Source organism: Seriola lalandi, unplaced genomic scaffold (assembly GCF_002814215.2).
Source record: "Seriola lalandi dorsalis isolate HSWRI2012SDOR001 ecotype SW California unplaced genomic scaffold, Sedor1 jcf7180002054554, whole genome shotgun sequence".
NCBI classification, from domain to species: domain Eukaryota; kingdom Metazoa; phylum Chordata; class Actinopteri; order Carangiformes; family Carangidae; genus Seriola; species Seriola lalandi.
This window is the reverse complement of record NW_019525107.1, coordinates 2,009,169-2,026,780: the sequence shown is the minus strand read 5'-3', so window position 1 is coordinate 2,026,780 and position 17,612 is coordinate 2,009,169. Positions and strand designations below refer to the sequence as shown.

The window sequence follows — 17,612 nt, the reverse complement described above, 5'->3', positions numbered from 1 at the left end:
TTGCGATGCCAAGAAGGCTTTTGATAGGCTGGAGTGGTCATATCTTTGGGACTGTGAAGGACCTCCCCTTTGAGTCCAGGTCTTTTTGCCCTGTCTCTCGAGCCCATATCTATCTGAGGCACAGCTCATCATGATGCCCTTTCTGCGGATGATGTACTGATCTTTATTCATAATCCCTCGACATCTGCAACCCACCTGCTAAGCATAATAGAAGAATTCAGAAATCTATCAGGTTTTAAGATTAATTGGACCAAATCTGCCTTTTCCACCTTAATGAAGCTACCAAATCAGCTGTTCTCCCTGCAAACATCCCTGTGGTCAAACACTTCAGATATCTTGGCGTCAAAGTATTCCCCACCCTAAAGCAGACTGTTTCAATTATACAAGCACGTAAAACAATGTCCTCCAGGACCTTAATAGATGGTTGACCCTACCCATCTCACTGCCATCTTCAACAATAAAAAATAAATTAATTACCAAGTTAATTTTGACAGTTCAATGCTCCCTTCGTCCGCCCTTAAAGTCATTGGCGGAAACTCCACTCAGCAATCTTTATATTTCATTCGAACAATAAGTGGCCCAGACTCAAAATGCTCACTCCTCAACAGAGGAGGCTGGATTGGGGGGTGGGTAGTCCCAAATTTTAAATTACACTTCTGAACCTTCTCGCTAACACCTTTTGATTAACTGGATTAACTGGCGTGCTTTAGAAGAGAAGTTATTCTCCCCATGGAGACTCCAGGATATAATTCACACCTACATTTCTATCTAACAGTCAGCTGTTGTTTGGCCATTTTTCAGACTTGGCACAACGCCCAGAATTTATGCACTGTTCAATGCACATGGCATTTTGACACCTCGATATTCAACAACAATCAACCACTCATTGGACGGATTAGTTTTTCTTCATCGGGGTAAAAAAGGTGTTCGCACCCTAGATGATATTTACTGGTCTTCACTTGTTCCAGGATCTGAAAGGCTGTTAGGATCAGCAATTAAATTAACACCTATTTTACAAACTCATCACTGATAGAGGAACTTCCGGGGACTGTGTGAGTCCTCTTACAAAGACCTTCCCTTAGATAGACCTCGGAGAAAAGATGTGCCATAATTGAGACCTGATTTTGACTGGGGGTCAGTCTTGGCTGAAGTTCTGCTGGCCTGTTGATCTTGTAATCTGGATCACCAACAAATCCACCTGCACCATACTCACCTGCCCGTTACCTCTTTACTCCTGGATGATTTATCTCAGCTGCCAGCTCCTGGGTGCCAGAAAAGATCTTACCTGCTCATGTTCCAGTTTGTAGTCGATGGTCTGGGGCGTCTTGGGTTGGGGGGGGTTTCTTCTGTCATTTTGCTCTTGTTGATTTCTGGTTGTTAATTGTTGTCGCTTGTGTTATATTGGTGGTTATTGAACATAAAATTTTAATTTAAAAAAAGTTAGTAGAAGTTATCAGAACTTTCTTCTCTCATATAGTTAACATATAATATGTAGGATAAGTCTCAGTGTTGAGCTTGTATTATTTGATATGGAGAGGGGGATGTAGCAGACCTCAGCTGTGGTGTTGTGGCAGTCGGGCGCTTTGCCACCCTTTGTTTGATTGTTCAACACCACTGCTGTGTTACATAACCCTGAGAATATGTGCTATAGCTCAATAACCCTACCTGGTCTCACAGTCTGCATATTCACCTGCTGTCCCTCCACAAACTCAGGCCAAAGTACATTTAGAATGACAATGTCATTTGGCAGGAATGGGCAAGTGCTCATAAATTATTATCCAGTTTATAAGTCTTTATGCTTTATCTAAGTTCTTGTGTTATACTTGTGCCAAGTGCAGTGGTGTGCTCATTTCCATTTGATGCTACTTTGCAGTTCAGTTACTGTTGGAGGTAAACATAACTCTCCTCACTGATATAATAAATAATATAGACGGAGTAAGTATAGAAATATTAGAAAGACCTGTCAGTGCAATACAATACAATTCAAAAGCACAACAAACTATATTGTCTAAAATGGCAATAAAATTGAATCAATGCTGCATTACTGTGTTAGTTTTAGCTAAAGGTGTATAACAACATAACTGTGTATAAAGCAGTTAGAATTATAACCAGCTTGAGCAACTACAACCTTAAAATGCTGCTTACACATTGGGTTAGTATCAGCATTAAAAACCTAATATAAAATGTAATCTATAAATGACAGGGACCATTCTGCCTCTTATGAGCTGCTGTAAGAGTGAACTCTAAAGTTGCAGGACAAAATAAACAAAACAATTCAATGAGCTAAAACACTCTAAAACACTGAGAGGAACTGCAGAATCAGGTGATTATTCTCTGTGGATAAAAAATATTAATTAGAGGTGCTTTAATTTAAAACTTTGAGTGCAGGACTTTTCTTGTAATACACTATTTTTGGAGAGTGAATAAATGTACTGATTCAACGACACCGTTTCCATCCACTTCTATTGTCTTGCACAGGATGCAGACAATTAAGAGACGGAAATCTCAAAACCTGGACAAATTAAACTACAACTATCTGTATGGCTTCATGCTATAAAGAGCAAATGAGAAACTATGACATTTGGGTGAATTAACCCTTTAATTTGAGTATGAGGCTTTAATTGGAAATACCATAAATGTCCACTAGATAGCAGCACATCATAAACCTTTGAGGCAGCAGAGGCGACGGACTGAAAACTTCCTTGAATGCAACACATTTGAAAATGAAAGCATTTCAGAAACAGGACACCAATGTATTTGTAATACTAGTAAATACAATATGGGTCTTTTTGTCCTACAGTATATTTTGGATTGGATGAATAACCATTTGCATGTTATCATTAAGGTAAATCACTTTTTATTGGATATCTGAGACTTCATCTGTTACTGTTTGAAAAATTCATGAACTTTAATGATGCACAGAAATACTGTTCAGTATCCCCTCAAGGAAACATTGCTTGTCCTGCCTTCTTACATTTAATGGTTAACTCAGATGTGTCAGTGAACGCTCCAACTTCTGAGAGCCGTTGTCTGTCAATATCATTTACTAGTCTCATGCTGCCCGACCAGCTGGAGTTTTCAGTTTTCATTTCTGGAAAAGCATCTGAAGCCGAGAAGCAGAAACTCGATTGGTGCGCAGCAGATTTTCCAGAAATACACGCGAAGTATTCTCACGGATGATTAAATGATCGAAAGTCAAGTCAAGCTTGACGAAGTGCGTTTATCTCTCTCCCGACAGAAATTAATTTGATGAAGCTGCTCCCTTGTCGACATGTAGCGAAGACATCGCGTCTGTCGGGGCAAGACAGCAGCTGCAAGTACAACACAGACACAGTAGGGCACGCGTCCTTGATTCATTTATGGAAATTAGGTGAGGACCGTGATGGTGCAAATAACCCCAAATCAACCCCCTCTCCCCTCCCCTCCACAAACACCCTTGTCCTTTATCCCCTTGCAGGGTTTCACCCCCCCCCAGCCCACCCTCTGCCGTCCCATTAGAATTGGAGATGTTTCTCCATCTCTCTTGAGGAAACGTTTGCCATCCGTCACCTCTCCTCTCCCCTTTGTGCAGCGCTCACCCCTCGTCCGCTCTCATAACAATAAAGCAGCGAGATGAGGATTGAAGGGGGGGGGGGGTTTATCAGCTCAGAGTGTCAGTTTGGAGTCAATCTGGCACGTTAACCACACGACACCTCCTCAAAATGGTCCTAACAGCAGATCTCTCAGTAGCCTGCTCGAGCTTGTTTCCTGTCTGACATCCTGACACAAGACAGATTCAGCCCTCCGCTCGCTGACAGTGACACTGATGGTTCTTGGTGCTGATGGCTGCTGAGAGAGAGGTGTCACCCAGAGTGCTTTGTCATCCTCTATCATCTCCATTTGTGGAGATGAAGCTTCGTCACATCCCTTTTAATGAATTCGATTCAGAGTACCCTGCAGGAAAGTGATTCTGAGGGTGACTCGCTCCTTGTGATTCCACTGTGCTTTGCAACTTTTTTTGCCTCTCAAGTTTCTCTTTCATCTCTTCATATACAGCACACATAACAGTGCTACAGCTTACTCAGCTGAGGGGAAACCGCGGGGCAGAGAGACAGAAGGAGCGAGGAGTGAGTGTCTGCTCGTCAGGCACGAGAATGCGTCTAAGAGAAAACCTTAATTCCGCTAACATGGTGTATGTAGGTCACAGAAAGCAAAAAAAAAACCCCAGTGTGATGGTGTGTGGCCTCACATCATTCTCTCGCTGCTTGGCCTCCTCCTCCCTGTGTGTGAAAGCCTCAGACTCGTGCCTGGCTCTATTTGTCACCACCTAACCTCAGCATGTCCAGGCTTGTTGCATTTGGCCTCGTCCTTCCTGTAGAACTTGTCTGCACCTTGGCAGAATACGGCCGTGTGGGTGTGTGTGTGTCGGCACGTGAGTTTGCATGACTGTCCGTCCCCTCCACTTCCACCCTTGAGGCATTGTGCGTAACTGGGTCATACTGCCATCGCTTCCATGCTAATGATGTTGCTCCTCCTCCTCCTCCTCTTCTTCTCGTCTCTTCCTCATTATTCCTCTTCCAGATCGCTTCTGCCATATTCTGCTCTGCTGCTTTGTGTTGCATTGGTGGGCCCTCTTCCCTCGCCCCCTTATTGGCATCCCCTCAAAGAGAACACCGATGCATGACTAAGGATGAAAGGGACCGGGAGGTGGCCATGATCGAGTGCTCGCTCTGCATGCATAATCCATGACAGTAGCCAAACATGCAGCCTACATTTCATTATTTGATCATTTACTGCAGTGCGTGCAGAATACTCATCATGTCAGCATGCTTCGTTCTGTGTGTCAACCATCCATCCATCGTTTTCAGCTGTTTCACTGGGGTTGGGGTTTGCAGCGGTAGTAGCCTCAGCCACATCCTCCCAGGCCAGATAGGATGTGTAATCCATCCAGTGTGTTCTGGATGTTGGGTATACTCAGAATACCTCCACAGGAAAGTCCTCAAAATGAGATGTCCAGACCGCCTTCACTGACCCCCTGCTACACAAGGGAGCAGCAGTTTTACTCTGAGCTTCTTTCAGACATCCAAGCTTCTCTCCTCATCTCTGTGTGTTCAGACAGAAAGTGACGCAAATTTCTGCCTGCTGTCATTCGTACTAATTTACCAGTGGACTGTCTGTACTTAACAGATAAAGCCAGCAGAACCATCCACTAAAAGCTACAGATGCAATCCTGACGTCACCTTTATCTCCACACCTTACCTGTGCTGGGAGATTCTGTTCATGAAAATCACAGAGAAAGCACTCGACTTCCTGCCGGGATTGTTAACACAGCTCTCTCTCCAGTTATATGAAGACCAAACATCTCCTCGGCACTCTCTACCCCTAACAAGATACCCCACGGGGTTCTGTCATAAACCTTCTCCAAGTACATAAAACACATGTAGACCACGGTTTTATGACCAAGATGGAATCCACATTGCTTTTCCCGAATCTGAGGTTTGCATTAGCAGTGTAGTGATAAAGCATGAAGCAGATCATTTTTACGTTCTCCTGCTTTGTATTGTAACTGGAGTTTTGGATTGAAAAGGAGAAAAAACTTTGTTAGACCGTGAAACTTCTCAGATTTGAATTCCAGATTAGAAATCAAGTTTAGCAGTAGCTTGTTCAGTAACACGCTGTGGCACACATCACGATCGAGTCGTCTCCCATATGTCCATCCACCCGATGAAAGACTTTTTGATGCAGAACTGGAAAAGGGACTAATCAGCACTGAGACTTCTCCTCTTCGTTTTCTCCTCATACTTTCTCTTTCTCTCTCCTTCTCACTCCTCCTCTCAGTTCCTCTACTGATAGGGAGTTTTTAAAGTAGAGGTCTGGTGAGGTGTGATTACATTTTCTGTGTTTGCAAGCTGTCATGTTTCCACTGGGCAAGATGGCTCAGCCTCAGTTTGCAGTTTTAGAGTTTTCCTTCATCCAGGAAAGCTGGGTTAATTGTTGGGTCTTTCAACAGCGCTGTTCTTCAATCACTGTGTTTATATACACACACAAGACAATTAGATTATTGGGAGAAATCAGGTTCAGGGAGGAAATTTGAGACTGCACCGAATAACCATAAACCATAGAATTTCTCCTCTATGATCTTCTATATTCTTTCACCAGTATTAGCAACTTGAAGAATGAAACAATGTTTAGACTGAAGGCAATAAGCAGACTGTGAGAAAGCACACTTTTCCTAAATGTGTGAATGTGTCTGGAAATAAAAGTTTAGCTTTGTTTTGTTTTGCCCTGAACCAGCCATTAGCGTGTGTTGCATCCGTCCCATCAATGTCTGTTTAGTCAACAGGGAAGCTGCGTTTTTAAAGTTAACTGTATGTTTTTCATGATGAGAGATTTAAGAGTGTCATTCACAGATAGTGTCATTCACAGATATTTCAGATATTTTTAGTGAGGTAGCCTGCTCATTATGCAGAAAGATGATGTCATGGCGACAGTGACAAGGAAAAACTTCCTCTTAAGAGGCAGAATCCTCAAGCAGCACCAGGCTCAGGGTGGGCGACCATCTGCCTGGTGGTGAGCGTTGCATCATTTTCAGACTCATCAAACCTCACGTCCTGTATAGAGGCATCTGTCTTGTAGAAATCTAAGGGTTTGAGCGAGTCTCTCTTAAACATTTATGCCAATTAAGGAACCAGGTTTCTCATTCCCATGGAGAGCAAAATCAGGAAAATCTTGTTGCTACCAAAACGATCATTAATTTAATTTGAGCCATTCGATTGTCATACTGTTAGTATAACAACACCCAGGGGTTAATGGACTGCGAGGTATACTGTATAACTCTTATTCTCATGTTAGTCAAACCTCTGCCACAGTCATATACATTGCAACACAGTGCATTGGCAAGCACAGCATTAATGTTATATAGTATGATATGGGAAAATTCAATCATGAGTGAAAAAGGTAAGGAAATGGAAAAAAAGCACTGTTGTGTTGGTTGGTTACCGTGGCAGCGAGGGGTCGGTTCTGTCTATGCCCTTAAAGCTGTGAGCCTTCCTCTGTGTGTCAGCCAGGGTTTAGTCCTCATGATGGATCACCTGTGGACACAATGCCAGGGTCCCGACCCACTGGGATTCCCAGCTATGCCCGAATCAACTTAATACCAATTAATCTACAAGACTGCTCTGCTCTGCCACCTTGGGGTCTTTTGTGAAGGGGCCTCGGACAAACGTGACAGGAATGAATCGGCTCCCCGGTCTACGTAATTGGCACTAATGGCTAATGGCTAATGGCTTTTCTTTCATAGACAACAGACAAACAGATTAATGTTGGTTTGTCATTAGCTGATTCAGACCAGCTCATGACTGGACTCAGGCTACAGATATTTCTGTGTGTTCTGTGGCCCCAAGCATTTGCCTGGTTTGCCTCTCCTGAGGGGGCGCCTCTGACTGCCTGAACACTAATAGCATTAGGGTGACTTCTCAGACTTCCTCAGTTCATGAGCTTAAAAGCAAACAGAAAAACTGAGATGTGCGAAACAAAGAACAGAAAAGAAAAACAACTATGACTGGAAAACCAAATAACAAGCAATACAGTCACGCTGAAACTCACCTACATTTACCATCGTAGCTCTTTGTCATGTGGAAGATCATTTTGAGTTGCAGTTTTGGTTGAATGCTTTGCAATCCTACATTTCTTTGTGTTTTTTATTAATGGACAAAATGAACCTTGTTAGCTGAGCCAGTTGATCACCAGCGTTTTGATACCTGGATCGCTGACGTTTGTCTCAGCAAACTAAACAGAGATGGACTAAGTTACATTTTCACCAGTGACACAACTTCACTGTTGTCTGTCAGATTTTTTCCAGTGCTAAATACTAATGATAAGCGTCTAAATAAATATCAGCAGCTCATTTTTGTATTTTTCAGAATCAGTTTGAACTGATGTGCCTCCATTTTAAAATCTGTGGAAAAAAGTGTTAGAACAAGTAAAATAGGTGTGGAAAGATGTTTACCTGAAATTAAAGCTACTGGTGAATGTTGAAAGTAAAACACAGGTGCTCGATGATAGGTGTCGAGCAACAGGTCAATAAGGTTGATTCAATGTACGATTATTGTACAGTTGTGTCAGTTGAAAGGAAGCTGCTGCAGGGCGGGACCCCGGGGCATGTCAGCACGTACTGGATTAAATCCCACTAAACTGAGTTTTTGTTGACATAGTGTAAAGTATTACATAAATATGTGCATGTTGAGTCGACATTGACGGTTACACATTACATTACACAACAACTCAATACATGCAGAGACTTCACATTTGATGTGTTACACATTTCCACTGAAGTGTCAAATCACATTAAGAAGGAAGTGCATGAAGCACCATTGAGTCAAATAAAACTCCTAATCCACAGTTGTCGACGCGGCCAAACACGTGTTGGCACACAGCATATACGCACACACATGCACACGGATACACACATTCTCTCTCAAAACCCACTCTGGGAAGAGAACCAGGAATTCTCTAAAGGAATTTGTTCATATCCTGGTTTCCGAACAGGTGACCTGGAGGGAGCCAAAAGTGAGGGCTGGAGCTGGAGAGGTTGTCTGAGGCAGCTGGTGCCGTGTTTAAACATTACATACTAAGAGATAGCAGGAGGAGCATGGACGCCATCACTGACACATGTAGGTACTCATCTAGATACAGAGCTGTGTGTACTACTGTTTTATTTCTTAATTACCATTTTACAATTTTGTCAGCAAATGAAAAGATTCATATAAACTATATAAAATGATGTGGTTCTTTTTTCTGACTACTCACGCCCAGTGCTTCTGACGGTGCATCATTTGCTCTGTTTATATTGTTATAATAATCAGAATTAGGGCTGCACAATTAATTGAAACATTATAAAAACTCACAATATGGCCAAGTGCAATATCCAAATCACAGGAGTTATAATTTTGGATAAAAGTATGAGACCATAAATGAAGCATTGTGGTGCTACAGAGATGCCCTGGCTTACAAATCATATTCTACAGACGTAAAGCAACATGTTTGTTTGGTACAAGTCCCGGCAAAAATCACATCATTTTCATTTATTTATTTTTCAGTGAAGAAGAAATGCAAAAATAATCATTCCTAATGAAATCTTGATTCATATCTCAATCGCAAGCAGATTTATTTTTTGTTCAAGCCTAATCAGAATATAAGAAGCTGTACCCATACCAAAGCAACACAGTTTGTGCAAAGCATCAGCTCACGTGACTTTCTACATTGTTACTGATGATCGATGATTTTGTTTTGAGAATGATAGAACAATCGCCATAACAGCATTTCTTTCATGATGATTCTTTCATGACGTAACAAAAATGGTCATGCAGAGATTTAGATTATTATAATTTCTTTACTGAACGTCATAAGTGCGTTTGTTGGCAAACACGTTGACATCTAGAACATTGTGTCAAATCTGACGACTACCTCTCTGGGATGATTCAACTCTTGCCTCTTATTTACAGCTGCACAGCTTCCAGTATCAGTCATGTATATTATCTCCCTTTCATTATTCATTTTCATGGCATCCATAATTCATGTTTTGTTGAAGTGCCTCTATATGCGTACAGCTGAGAGTCTGTGGGGGATCCATGCTGCTGCAGTCTGACTGGTGCCACACACTCTGTGTCATGCGTCCCAGATTATCAAGGATGAGGAGATGGGGTGGGGGGTGGGGGGTTGGAGGAAGCAGTTACATGGAGGGAACAGGAAAATGATGGGGTTGGAGTGTGGAGTGGGTAATGAGTGTGCTGATTCAGTGGTGAGAGATGGTCAGTGTGTTACATAAAGAGAGAGGATATCCTTGAAAAACAAGATTAAAGGAACAATTCAACATTTTTGGGAAATAGTCTTAATCGCTTCCTTGCGAGAAACAAGATTGTCATAATTCTCAAGACTGTACGAGGTTGAGGCTGTTGCCTGGAGACAGTTACCTCAGCATGAAGACTACAACATGGAGAAACAACTAGCCTGGCTCTACCCAAAGGTATTAAAAGCACCTCTTAGTTCATGAATGAACACATTTTATGTTGTTTGTTTAATCTTAACTCTAATCAGTAACTGGGGTGGGGTGGGGGGCAACTTTGTGGTTGGGAACTGATCTGGAGTCCTGTCGTCATCGCTTATTGACCAGCAAAGACTCCAGGAAGTCGCTGCGCCGGGCAAAGAAATAGTCCCACACACGATATCTGTGTTCGAATTCAGGGGCCAAACCGAAACACGACGGTCTGGCCTATGGAGGATTTCTGCTCTGCATCACCAGCTGTGCCTGCCTTTACTGTTGCGTCACAAAGCGCCGCTCATGTTGCCTAGCAACCTTGACAACACATTACCTTTTTTTTTTTTTTTTTTTTTTTTTTACAGAACATGAAGTTTTAAGGCACTTGGTTTTTTAACAGTTGCACCATTGGCCATGCAGCTAAGCTTGAAACGTAATACTTGAAATGGGTCGGCCGAGTCGCACCATTGCTACAGAACCGGTCTCTAAATGCAGCCTCCACAGGATGCAGCCCTTTGATTGGGACACAGCTAATGTTTGTATTTATGTGCAGAACAGGAAGAGCAGGAAAACTTGTTATTTTGTCTTGTAAAAGTTGTAAACTTTTACAGCTCAATTTAAATCAGATGAACTGATTAGAATCATTAGTGTTGATATTGGATTTTATTGAAATGTAATTTCCAGTGATTGAGGCTTTCAGCCATGTTGCCAATGCTTTGATGACATGTCTGTAGCTCTTTTTGTCAACTTGGTTGCTTATATTACAGCTTGAACACTATTATGTTATGACATTAATGCTTTATTGTTTTTGTTCATATTAAAGAAGCAAGATATAACATGTTAATTAATTAACTTTAGAGGTGTTGGTAGGCAGATGTTGTTACCTTTGGACAGAGCCAGGCTAGCTGCTTCCCCCTACCTCCAGTCAACACTATGCTAAGTTATGCTAACTGGCTGCTGGCTTTAGCTTCAGCTCTAGCACGCAGATGTGAGTGGTATCTTATCATCAAATGAACCTATTTCCCGAAATGTTGGAAAATGTCTTGTTTTGACAAGAGCAAAAGAAGAAGTCCGGTGACGTAGTATATGGAGCGACAAACTCCACAGGAGCAGGAAGTTGGGGTCGATGGATGGCTCAACAAGACAGGAATATCACACAGCAGAGCGGTGTTCGATTCCCACCATGCCACCATTATTTTAATTAACACTCGTATGGGTCATATCAGGTTTGATGAGGTGATCAGGTTGACTCCTAATACCTGCCGTGCCCTCTTCCCTACATTATCATAACAATCATATGCTCTGTTAACCTTGCACAAGAAGTTTTTTTTTTAGGTAATTTCTTCGGATAATCCAAGTGCAGTGTAAAACTTCTGCTGTATGTGTTTCAAGCACTTTACATTATTGCCAGGCCGCTCCGAAGTAACAAAGTGAAGCTGCGTGACCTGATTTTCTTTAATTGCTTAAAATGTGTTTGCAAAAAAAGTTAGAAAAGGCAGCACTTTTCTCAAAAAAAAAAAAAAAACACTTTTAAAATTATAAACGAGGAGGGAGAGATAGGGGAATATTTCAGGTGGAGGAAGAGAGGATGACAGAATGGAGTGATTATGACTTATATCTTCCCATGGGCCTTTGTGTGCATGTGTGTGTTGAGGCTGGAGGTTGGGGTTGGGAGGTTTTTTTCTCCCCTGGGCTCTGACCCTGACTCTGCCGTTAAACTCAAACCCTATATCACACGTCCGTGGTTAAAGCCCATAATGAGTGTGTGGGTGGGGTCTGTTGGACTGGGACCCCCAAAGGCAGTTAGAGGAGTGTGTGTGTGTGTGTGTGTGTGTGTGTGTGACGGAGACCTCCAGAGACCACTAGATGTGTGTGTGGGTGTGTGTGTGTGTGTGTGTGTGTGTGTGTGTGTGTGTGTGGGACCCCAGAGTTCACACCAAGCGATGAGTGTGTGTTATAACAACGGTCTTAGTGGTGATGGAGGGGGGGTTCAACACAAAAGATCCCGGCACATGCAGCCCTGACCTGCGACCCGGAGCGTCTAGTCGCACCCATCCGCTCCCTCCCTCCATCCTGCCAGCCCTTCTTCCTCCCCCATCTCGTCTACCTCCATCCCTTCCTTTCCTCTCTGGGGATCATCCCTCGCTCAGATGGAGGTGTGGAGCAGCAGCTGGTTGTCTGTAAAGAAGGGAAGTGAAGGTGGCAGAGGGGTGGATGAGTGGAAGAGGGAGGGAAGCAGAGAATAAAGGAAAATTGATCTTATTTATGAGTTTTCTCCAACCTTTGGCACAGATTTGCATCGTTGTCAGATGTCTTTGACTTCAACAGTCGATTTGGCAAATTAGTTATAGATTTACTACCGTGCACTGCACCCCACATCAAAAGTGCTACTGTGTGTGTTTTCATATTCAAATGGAAATTGGCATTTCTTAAAAGAGGAATATCAGATTTGTTTATATTTTCTTTTACTTTAAGGAATAGTTTCACATGTTTGAGATCGATACCGTTCAAAAATCTGTCTGTAAAAAATGTAATAACAGCCAGTGTCCAGTTAGCTCGGTGCAAAGACTGGAAACAAGGGTAAACAGCTGGTGTAAAAGCACCGAGATGTTTTTCTGTAGAGGGTGATGTACCAAACTATTTCTTGACAAGACTCCAGGAAGTAATTGGCCCGTTAAAGAAAGTGTACCAGTACAAAACTTGGACTCTGGTAGATGCATTTTATGTAACTTGGAATAGAGCCAAGCTGTTTCCCCCTGCTTCCAATGAATGCTAAGCTGAGCTAACCATGTCCTGGCTTAGCTTCCTATTTATACAACAGATATGAGATTAGTACTTCTCATCAACTCTTGGCAAGAAAGCAAATAACCTTTTACCCTCAAAATGTCAAACTACTTCTTTAATGGTGGCACATATTTTCCTAAATGTGACACAATAAAATGCCAGAAGTCTACTGCTACTGAGATACAGGGTCATAAGAAGTATCCAAGTAACAGTAAAGGCTGATGCTAGCTGGTTAGCATCCGAACATCAGTAGAAGGAATTAAATGATAGAAATAGAAGCAAAACAAGAGGGTTGCTCTCCGACACTGGAGACAGCTCTTGGTGAGTAAAGGAATGAAGTTTGATGCTGAACTCACAACATTGGACGTAGACTGGTAAAATAAACAGCTATTAATGCTAACGTTGGCTATGTGTTGATAGCAAAACTTATAACTCCTTTAGGGGGAGAAGAAATTAAAAAAATAAATGAAAACCTTCCTGTTTCTCTGACGTGCCACCAGGTTTTCCTGCTGCTATCTCTTCCTCATCTTCACCATTTCATCTCATCTTTATGCCTGTTGACTTGCAACTGGCCCCCCAAGGGGGTGTCTGCGATGTCCCCAGGGGAACCTGCTTCCAAATGGTGGTAAATCACCATCTGTCTCAACTCTGTGATCACCTGACCTGAAATTGTCAACCTTGACCTTTACCCCGCCCCCGCGCCCCCACATGTGCCTGCTGGCCTGTTACCCTACACACACACACACAGTTTTAAATTCAGATTGTGTGGTTCTTTGCGTGTGTGTACACGTCTTTCTATTATTGTGAGGACAAATTTGTTAAAAACCATTATCGTGAGGTCATTTTGCCCCGTCCTGACAACTTCAAATGGCTTTTTGAAGGTTAAGTTTGGGCAGTTTCTAACACCACGCACACATATACATTGACAAACACACAAACACCATCTCCACCAAGCAGCAGGCACATTCAAAAAGAGCACTGTACTTTTATAGCTGTGTAATGTTCAATTATAATAATTTTGGGGAGAATATTAACTGGAAATACATGCAGAGGAAGAGGATGTTATTTTAGCCCTGAGTATTGCCTGCAGGTCTTCCTCTCAGGTTGCATATGGTCCTGACAGCCTCTGCTGAGAAGATAAGGCTGCTTGTATCGCATGAGAGACAAAACTCAGAACTTCAGGAGGAAAAGTGAAAAACAAACTGATGCTGCTGCTGCAAGTAAAGCTTATTGTGGAGAAGGCACAGTGATAACTGAAGGTACATTTTGGCAGCTGGACAGTCAGAGGACACTGTTAACAGAGACTGTAGTGGTCAGTCATCCCCAGTGGAAATTACACCCTTCACTAAGGCACATTTTGTGTTGTTTTCAAATGTAGTTTTTCAATGTTTTGAGCACAAACAACATTCCCTTTACTGCCGTGGTAGAGGCAGATATTTAAGATGTGGTAGACAATCTCAAACTCTAATAAAACCAAAACTATCATGAATGGCAGAAGGAGTTCGAGAGAATCTGTTTTTGTAGTGATTTGGGTGAATTGCCTTTTAAAGGAGCTTGTCTGGGAAAGAAAAGGTTGAGGGAAGTCAAAAGGGTGTGGGGTTTCTGTCTATAGTTTGCTTTTAGTAAACAGTATATTTAGTTGTAATGATAGCTTGAAATAAAATACGTTTTATACCCAGTAAATAACAGGACCCACGTGAGCATGTCCAGGTCTTAGTGGTTGCTGCCACATGTGAGTAGAAATTTGTTGACTTTGTTATGAGCTCATGGAGGAGCTGAATGCAGTTATTTAGCGACTGGTTTTTTTATATGTGTGTGTCAGTTTTTCCGCTTTTCTCACATTCCAGTGAGTGGAGGTAACACAGCTCTACACTACCATTATAAAACCCAGAGGAACGCTGTGGTCGGTTCCCGCTGGAAGTCTCGTCTGCTGCCCGGGCAATTGCTCCATCCGCAACTCACGTTTTAACCGGAGCGCCAAGGCAAACCAGACCCAGCCTGCTGCTCGAGACTTTCACCCCATCGTCTTCCTCTCACTGTTTGTCCCCTCTTGAAATCAGTTGTGCAACATGATTTCATAATTTTCTCCACTGTTGGGTTCACTGGTTTGGTTTCTCTTGAGTGTAAATATTTTGTTCATATTAGCTATTATATCAAGGGTTATATCAATATTTAGCTCAAAGTTAAGTTGCAGTCCAAAACAATAGAAATAAATGAATCACTCTTGTCTGTACTTGATTTATTATGTGTCAGGTGAACAACAACAACAGAGCAGTATCCAGGAAAAATCCTTAACACAAAAGATGAAAGAGTTATTACATAACTTCCAATAAAAGGTCAACACATGCAATGCTGTGTTATTTTTGATTTCCTGCTTCCTAAAAAGCTCCTTGTGAAGGAGACTGACTAAGTGTTGATTAGGAGTGAGACAACAGGTTGAATGAATCGAGCAGAAGTCTTGAGAGAGTGGAGCTGTCAGCTGTGATGGACTACCTGTATTCAGGCCAGGTCTTTCTCCAACAGAAGCCGTGCAGCCTCTGAATAGCAGGAAAGCAGCTGTATAAATAGCTCAATAGACTGATGCCTGATGGAGAGCGCTGATAAAAACAACAGAAAATCAACATATATGGTCAAGGCGAGAGGGAAATCATATGAAGCCAGAAAAAAAAAAGCTGACAGGACGTTGTACTACATGATTATTTTAATTCACATAGAAATCCAAACATTCCACACATTGTTCTCCGTGCACGTTGCACGATAAATGATATGAAGAGCTCCGTTTTAAAGGGAGCAGCACAAAATGAAAGAAATGCGTATATCTCACAAACAGCATTGCCACTAATACAAATTAATAACAAGAATATATCCAAGTTAGTCTAATCTGTGGGCTAATCTGTCATGACTCCCTTATGCATTTGTTTTGGCTTTGTACAAAAATTAACAAAATATGGAATGAATCCAAGAATGGATGTTGATGACCTGCAAAAGAAAAGATGAATTCTCACCTGCAGTAATGAGCCTGAAAATCTGCAGGTTTTTGGAAGCGGTTTTAGGTTAGATGACTGAAATAAGGTCTTATCCAAAATGTGTTCCTGTGGCACCTTGTGGATGACAGATTATTTTTCTTCCTGTCTTGTTTATAATAAGCTAGGGGAAAAAAAGTAAAAGCCCCTACTTTACATATGCGGAAAGAGGTGAAGATCTATTATTTTACCATGGGAAATACAATGTCTGAAGATAATAAATACGCGCTCTATCAGGTGAGCCACCGAGGCGCCTGAAAAAGCAAAGCATTTCAATCAGATAAGAACCCAGAGCTGCGAAAGGTGGACTTTGATTGGGTAGACAGGACAGAGAACAAATGGTAAGCGTGTGTGTAAATATATAAGAGGATAGGGGAGTGTGAATGAGAGGTGTATTTATTGATGACTGACTGTGATTATACTACACGTCTTGAGTCAGTGTTTCATGCCGCATGCATTTATCCTGGATACTAAGAGATTTCTAAACAAAGCCTCATGCTGGAAGGCATGGAATTATCTCTGAGTTATATCATAAGCTCTGATTTGAACTCTTTGGGAGGTACCTAAGTGTTTTTTCTGGATCACATTCTTGATTAATCAATCGAAAAAAGTTACAAGGAAGAAAAGTCTGTCCACAAAGTTTATCTTGGAAACTTTGAGGGAGACGAGTGTAAACACGACATTGGCGGTTGAGGAAGGATGGCTGCGTCATTTACATGGAAATTTCTGATCTGAATCAACTTATTAAGAATGCAGATTAAGATAAAGATAAAATTCATTGTAAAATATCACCTGACTGAGGACTCAAAAGCGCCGTTCCTACTTGTCACATGCATTGATTTGTTGTAAGGAATTCCAGGCTGACTCATTTAATTAAGGAAAGTTGTATGTTGTAAAGACAAACTCTCAGAGGGAAAGGCATCTTTACTCTATAGTCTCCCCTTTGTTTACACACACTTTTGTGTGTAAACAACTTCAATCAATGTGAATATATATCTTAATCCTCTCTCTGCCTGCACATGGACCTTTTTTGTGTTTTCTTTTCTGTGTTTAGCGTGCAATTTTAAAGTTGCTCCAATCCATATTTTCATATTAACAATGGATAAAATGATTATGTGTAATGTGAAAGGTGTCGCTTGTAGAGATTGACTCACAGAGTGTTAACTTTGACCCACTGCTCCATCCTCGGTTTAAATTTCATTTTGTCTAAAACTAATGATTCCTATCAGCCTATTAACTGTCACGTTCACCGTAACAACTCTATGACAATATGTGGGTGTCATGTTTCCACTGCCCCCAGGTTACCAATAACTCATTAATGCAGGTTTAATATTTACAGAATCCCACTGGAATAAAAACATCATTATAAGGAGCCTCTGAAATCCTGCTTAAAGGAAATGCTAAGGCCATTGTGATGTATAATACACAACTCACCTGCATTAATGATGCATCATATACCGTAAGAACTTTCTCATTTGCTCCACTACCTCTTTTACTGTATGTTATGCCCTGTCTGAGCAAAAATAACCTCAGCAACTGATGACGTTGTGTCTCCCAGGAGCCCCTGAATGATTTCCTCCTCTCTGATGTCCAGCAGTTCAACTTGGGTTCAGAGTCTGAGCCCTTATGAGCTTCCTCCTCTTTGACTGGAAGTCACTGAAAGGACAATCGACCCGCATAAGTGGGAGCTGCGCTTCAGCCCACTGTTTATTTAATGAATGCAAAGCTGTGGAAAATATCTTACTTGGTGGGGAGATATTAGTTGGCTTTCATAAGAAGGGAAACAGCCA

The 17,612-nt window shown here is 41.9% G+C and overlaps 1 protein-coding gene across 1 annotated transcript in view; it reads left to right on the top strand.

Annotated features, from left to right (window-relative positions):
- The first annotated feature begins 8,513 nt into the window (after window positions 1-8,513).
- The window catches only part of LOC111661968 (protein FAM110A), a 34,664-nt gene continuing 25,565 nt past the window's right edge, over window positions 8,514-17,612 (top strand). Inside the window, exon 1 of the mRNA XM_087176453.1 lies at window positions 8,514-8,651. The gene's annotated coding sequence lies outside the window, so the exon portion shown is untranslated. The remainder of the gene's footprint in view (window positions 8,652-17,612) is intronic.